This window comes from Syngnathus scovelli, chromosome 4 (genome assembly GCF_024217435.2).
Source record: "Syngnathus scovelli strain Florida chromosome 4, RoL_Ssco_1.2, whole genome shotgun sequence".
In the NCBI taxonomy this organism is placed as follows: Eukaryota; Metazoa; Chordata; class Actinopteri; order Syngnathiformes; family Syngnathidae; genus Syngnathus; species Syngnathus scovelli.
This window is the reverse complement of record NC_090850.1, coordinates 269,525-275,000: the sequence shown is the minus strand read 5'-3', so window position 1 is coordinate 275,000 and position 5,476 is coordinate 269,525. Positions and strand designations below refer to the sequence as shown.

Below are 5,476 nucleotides of genomic sequence, written 5' to 3'. Positions count from 1 at the left end.
AGGCCCGACCCTGCTTAGCCTCCGAGATCGGACGAGAGCGGGCGCTCTCAGGGTAGTATTGCCGTAAGCCGTGAGACCGCTCAGAATTTTTCATTTTATAGACACAATCGCCCCTGAAACCATGCCAAGCAGCGGCGGGACTTGATGGCTGTGGTAAAAGTTTCCTTTCACAATTGACGTGGGAAAAAAAAAAAAAAAAAGGCTTTCAGCACCTGGTATTCCCGGACGGTCACCCTTCCCTTTTGTTTTTTTTTGTTTTTTTTACAACCAGGGCCGAAACAGGCTTTCTTCCAAGGCTTTTGGTGTTTTCTGGAAACATGGCTATCATGAAAAGTTATTGACAGCTTTTTATGCGGTAGCACGAATTTGCCGTTGCGACCTGCATTTTGCTGAATCAAAATAAATGCCTTGAAAAGTTTAAAAACACTTCATGGAAGTGTTGTGTTGGGTTCTTTTACAAGTCAAGCCTGCTGCTTTGAGTTCACAGGGAGCCATGCTCACTGTACATAGTCTGCTCTCTAGCGGTAAAAAATTTAACTACAATGCTGTGGATGTCACCACATAATATAGCTTTCAAACTCGTGTTATAGTTTCAATGTCGGAGTTTAAATTAGGCTTGCTGTTTCCGGATGCCATTCGTGATGGGTGTTGTAAAAAATAGCTTCTTAAACGATTGAAGTGCACATAAGAAAAAGAAAAAGCTTCAACACCTGGTATTCCCAGGCGGTCTCCCATCCAAGTAGTAACCAGGCCCGACCCTGCTTAGCTTCCGAGATCGGACGAGATCGGGCGTTCTCAGGGTAGTATGGCCGTAAGCCGTGAGGTGACCCAACATTTTGCATTTTATAGACACAATCGCCCCTGAAACTAGCGAGCGAGCCAATGAAGCCTTCAAAACTGCTTCGGCACATGGAGACCAAGCATCCTGCATTAAAAGACAAACCTTAACCACTTCGGGTTTCATTGTCTCCGATTACGCCTGGATGGGACCGGCTCGTTTCTGAGAAACAAGCTCGGTGCTCCCAATAATTCAACGTAATGGTGACTTTTATTTTTATGTGGTTTATATTTGTTTTTATGCCAGTCGTATCATTTTATTTAATCCTATTTATATATATTTATTATAAATGTAGTATTTATTTATATAGATTTATTGTTTATTTATATATATAGAGGCAGGTCCGCAAAAATATTTCTGACGCGTAGCCGGTCCGTGGCGCAAGAAAGTTTGGGGACCACTAGTATAAAAGAATCTGGCCGTAACTGGAATAGGGTTCTACGCGAATGCCCAACGGAAAAGTGAAGTGCACAAAACCTGCATTTGGCTGTATCAAAATAAATGTCATGAAAAAGGTAAAAACACTACATGGAAGCGCAATGTGTTGTGCTGGGTTCTTTTACAAGTAAAGACTGCTGCTTTGAGTTCACAGGGAGCCATGCTCTTTATTCACTGTACATAGTCTGTCCTCTAGCGGTAAAAACGTGAACTGCAATGCTATGGCTGTCGCCACACAATGTAGGTTTTAAACTCGTGTTGTAGTTTCAGTGTCGGAGTTCAAACTAGGCTTGCAGTTTCCGAATGCCATTCGTGATGGGTGCTGTAAAAAGTTCTTGGCTTAAACGATTGAAGTGCACATAAGAAAAAAAAAAAAAAAAAAAAAAGCTTACGGTAAATGGTATTCCCAGGCGGTCTCCCATCCAAGTACTAACCAGGCCCGACCCTGCTTAGCCCCCGAGATCGGACGAGAGCGGGCGCTCTCAGGGTAGTATTGCCGTAAGCCGTGAGACCGCTCAGAATTTTTCATTTTATAGACACAATCGCCCCTGAAACCATGCCAAGCAGCGGCGGGACTTGATGGCTGTGGTAAAAGTTTCCTTTCACAATTGACGTGGGAAAAAAAAAAAAAAAAAGGCTTTCAGCACCTGGTATTCCCGGACGGTCACCCTTCCCTTTTGTTTTTTTTTTGTTTTTTTTACAACCAGGGCCGAAACAGGCTTTCTTCCAAGGCTTTTGGTGTTTTCTGGAAACATGGCTATCATGAAAAGTTATTGACAGCTTTTTATGCGGTAGCACGAATTTGCCGTTGCGACCTGCATTTTGCTGAATCAAAATAAATGCCTTGAAAAGTTTAAAAACACTTCATGGAAGTGTTGTGTTGGGTTCTTTTACAAGTCAAGCCTGCTGCTTTGAGTTCACAGGGAGCCATGCTCACTGTACATAGTCTGCTCTCTAGCGGTAAAAAATTTAACTACAATGCTGTGGATGTCACCACATAATATAGCTTTCAAACTCGTGTTATAGTTTCAATGTCGGAGTTTAAATTAGGCTTGCTGTTTCCGGATGCCATTCGTGATGGGTGTTGTAAAAAATAGCTTCTTAAACGATTGAAGTGCACATAAGAAAAAGAAAAAGCTTACAGCACCTGGTATTCCCAGGCGGTCTCCCATCCAAGTAGTAACCAGGCCCGACCCTGCTTAGCTTCCGAGATCGGACGAGATCGGGCGTTCTCAGGGTAGTATGGCCGTAAGCCGTGAGGTGACCCAACATTTTGCATTTTATAGACACAATCGCCCCTGAAACTAGCGAGCGAGCCAATGAAGCCTTCAAAACTGCTTCGGCACATGGAGACCAAGCATCCTGCATTAAAAGACAAACCTTAACCACTTCGGGTTTCATTGTCTCCGATTACGCCTGGATGGGACCGGCTCGTTTCTGAGAAACAAGCTCGGTGCTCCCAATAATTCAACGTAATGGTGACTTTTATTTTTATGTGGTTTATATTTGTTTTTATGCCAGTCGTATCATTTTATTTAATCGTATTTACCGTATTTGCCGGTGTACAGGTCGACTCGGTGTATAAGTCGACCCCCTAAAATTCGACGGAAATTTACGATTTTATGATATATCCTTTGTATAAGTCGAGCTCAATTGTTGCATTATATTAAACTTCAAAATTCAATATGCGAAATTTATTGACGAAATGTGTTCAAATTCTGGGAGGCCGTGCGCATGCTGCTGTTTATAAGCACCGCGGAGGAGATCGCGGCCGGCGAGCTCGCGCACGCCGCCCGGCACCAACGGGAGGCCGGAAATAGCTCCAAGCCGAGCGGATCGGCACTTTATAAGCACCGCGGAGGAGATCGCGGCGCCTCATTGGACTTCCAGCGGCCGGCGAGCTCGCGCACCCGCCCGGCACATCCGGGAGGCCGTGCACACGAGCCAAGTGGCCGAAAATAGCCCCCGCCGAGCGGATCGGCTGTTTATAAGCACCGAGGAGGTGGTCGCGGCGCCTCATTCGACTTCCAGCGGCCGGCAAGCTCGCGCACCTGCCCGGCACATCCGGGAGGCCGTGCGCACGAGCCAAGTGGCCGAAAATAGCCCCCGCCAAGCGGATCGGCTGTTTATAAGCACCGCGGAGGTCGTCGGGCGCCTCATTCGACTTCCAGCGGCCGGCGAGCTCGCGCACCCGCCCGGCACATCCGGGAGGCCGTGCGCACGAGCCAAGTGGCCGAAAATAGCCCCCGCCGAGCGGATCGGCTGTTTATAAGCACCGCGGAGGTGGTCGCGGCGCCTCATTCGACTTCCAGCGGCCGGCGAGCTCGCGCACCCGCCCGGCACATCCGGGAGGCCGTGCGCACGAGCCAAGTGGCCGAAAATAGCCCCCGCCGAGCGGATCGGCTGTTTATAAGCACCGCGGAGGTGGTCGCGGCGCCTCATTCGACTTCCAGCGGCCGGCGAGCCCGCGCACCCGCCCGGCACATCCGGGAGGCCGTGCGCACGAGCAAAGTGGCCGAAAATAGCCCCCGCCGAGCGGATCGGCTGTTTATAAGCACCGCGGAGGTGGTCGCGGCGCCTCATTCGACTTCCAGCGGCCGGCGAGCTCGCGCACCCGCCCGGCACATCCGGGAGGCCGTGCGCACGAGCCAAGTGGCCGAAAATAGCCCCCGCCGAGATGATCGGCTGTTTATAAGCACCGCGGAGGTGGTCGCGGCGCCTCATTCGACTTCCAGCGGCCGGCAAGCTCGCGCACCCGCCCGGCACATCCGGGAGGCCGTGCGCACGAGCCAAGTGGCCGAAAATAGCCCCCGCCGAGCGGATCGGCTGTTTATAAGCACCGCGGAGGTGGTCGCGGCGCCTCATTCGACTTCCAGCGGCCGGCGAGCTCGCGCACCCGCCCGGCACATCCGGGAGGCCGTGCGCACGAGCCAAGTGGCCGAAAATAGCCCCCGCCGAGCGGATCGGCTGTTTATAAGCACCACGGAGGTGGTCGCGGCGCCTCATTCGACTTCCAGCGGCCGGCGAGCCCGCGCACCCGCCCGGCACATCCGGGAGGCCGTGCGCACGAGCCAAGTGGCCGAAAATAGCCCCCGCCGAGCGGATCGGCTGTTTATAAGCACCGCGGAGGTGGCCGCGGCGCCTCATTCGACTTCCAGCGGCCGGCGAGATCGCGCACCCGCCAGGCACATCCGGGAGGCCGTGCGCACGAGCCAAGTGGCCGAAAATAGCCCCCGCCGAGCGGATCGGCTGTTTATAAGCACCGCGGAAGTGGTCGCGGCGCCTCATTCGACTTCCAGCGGCCGGCGAGCTCGCGCACCCGCCCGGCACATCCGGGAGGCCGTGCGCACGAGCCAAGTGGCCGAAAATAGCCCCCGCCGAGCGGATCGGCTGTTTATAAGCACCGCGGAGGTGGTCGCGGCGCCTCATTCGACTTCCAGCGGCCGGCGAGCTCGCGCACCCGCCCGGCACATCCGGGAGGCCGTGCGCACGAGCCAAGTGGCCGAAAATAGCCCCCGCCGAGCGGATCGGCTGTTTATAAGCACCGCGGAGGTGGTCGCGGCGCCTCATTCGACTTCCAGCGGCCGGCGAGCCCGCGCACCCGCCCGGCACATCCGGGAGGCCGTGCGCACGAGCCAAGTGGCCGAAAATAGCCCCCGCCGAGCGGATCGGCTGTTTATAAGCACCGCGGAGGTGGTCGCGGCGCCTCATTCGACTTCCAGCGGCCGGCGAGCTCGCGCACCCGCCCGGCACATCCGGGAGGCCGTGCGCACGAGCCAAGTGGCCGAAAATAGCCCCCGCCGAGCGGATCGGCTGTTTATAAGCACCGCGGAGGTGGTCGCGGCGCCTCATTCGACTTCCAGCGGCCGGCAAGCTCGCGCACCCGCCCGGCACATCCGGGAGGCCGTGCGCACGAGCCAAGTGGCCGAAAATAGCCCCCGCCGAGCGGATCGGCTGTTTATAAGCACCGCGGAGGTGGTCGCGGCGCCTCATTCGACTTCCAGCGGCCGGCGAGCTCGCGCACCCGCCCGGCACATCCGGGAGGCCGTGCGCACGAGCCAAGTGGCCGAAAATAGCCCCCGCCGAGCGGATCGGCTGTTTATAAGCACCGCGGAGGTGGTCGCGGCGCCTCATTCGACTTCCAGCGGCCGGCGAGCCCGCGCACCCGCCCGGCACATCCGGGAGGCCGTGCGCACGAGC

General features: G+C 54.9%; 2 non-coding genes and 2 pseudogenes across 2 annotated transcripts; all 4 read right to left on the bottom strand.

Moving 5' to 3' along the window:
* LOC125967838 (5S ribosomal RNA) overlaps window positions 1–69 on the bottom strand; it is a 119-nt pseudogene extending 50 nt beyond the window's left edge.
* A 630-nt stretch (window positions 70–699) lies between these two features.
* LOC125967878 (5S ribosomal RNA) lies at window positions 700–817 on the bottom strand. Its single transcript, XR_007480946.1, has one exon. It is a non-coding gene; the product is annotated as a 5S ribosomal RNA (ribosomal RNA).
* An 844-nt stretch (window positions 818–1,661) lies between these two features.
* On the bottom strand, window positions 1,662–1,780 carry LOC125967840 (5S ribosomal RNA; annotated as a pseudogene).
* A 631-nt stretch (window positions 1,781–2,411) lies between these two features.
* LOC125967825 (5S ribosomal RNA) lies at window positions 2,412–2,530 on the bottom strand. The gene has a single exon (XR_007480911.1). It is a non-coding gene; the product is annotated as a 5S ribosomal RNA (ribosomal RNA).
* Window positions 2,531–5,476: the final 2,946 nt, after the last annotated feature.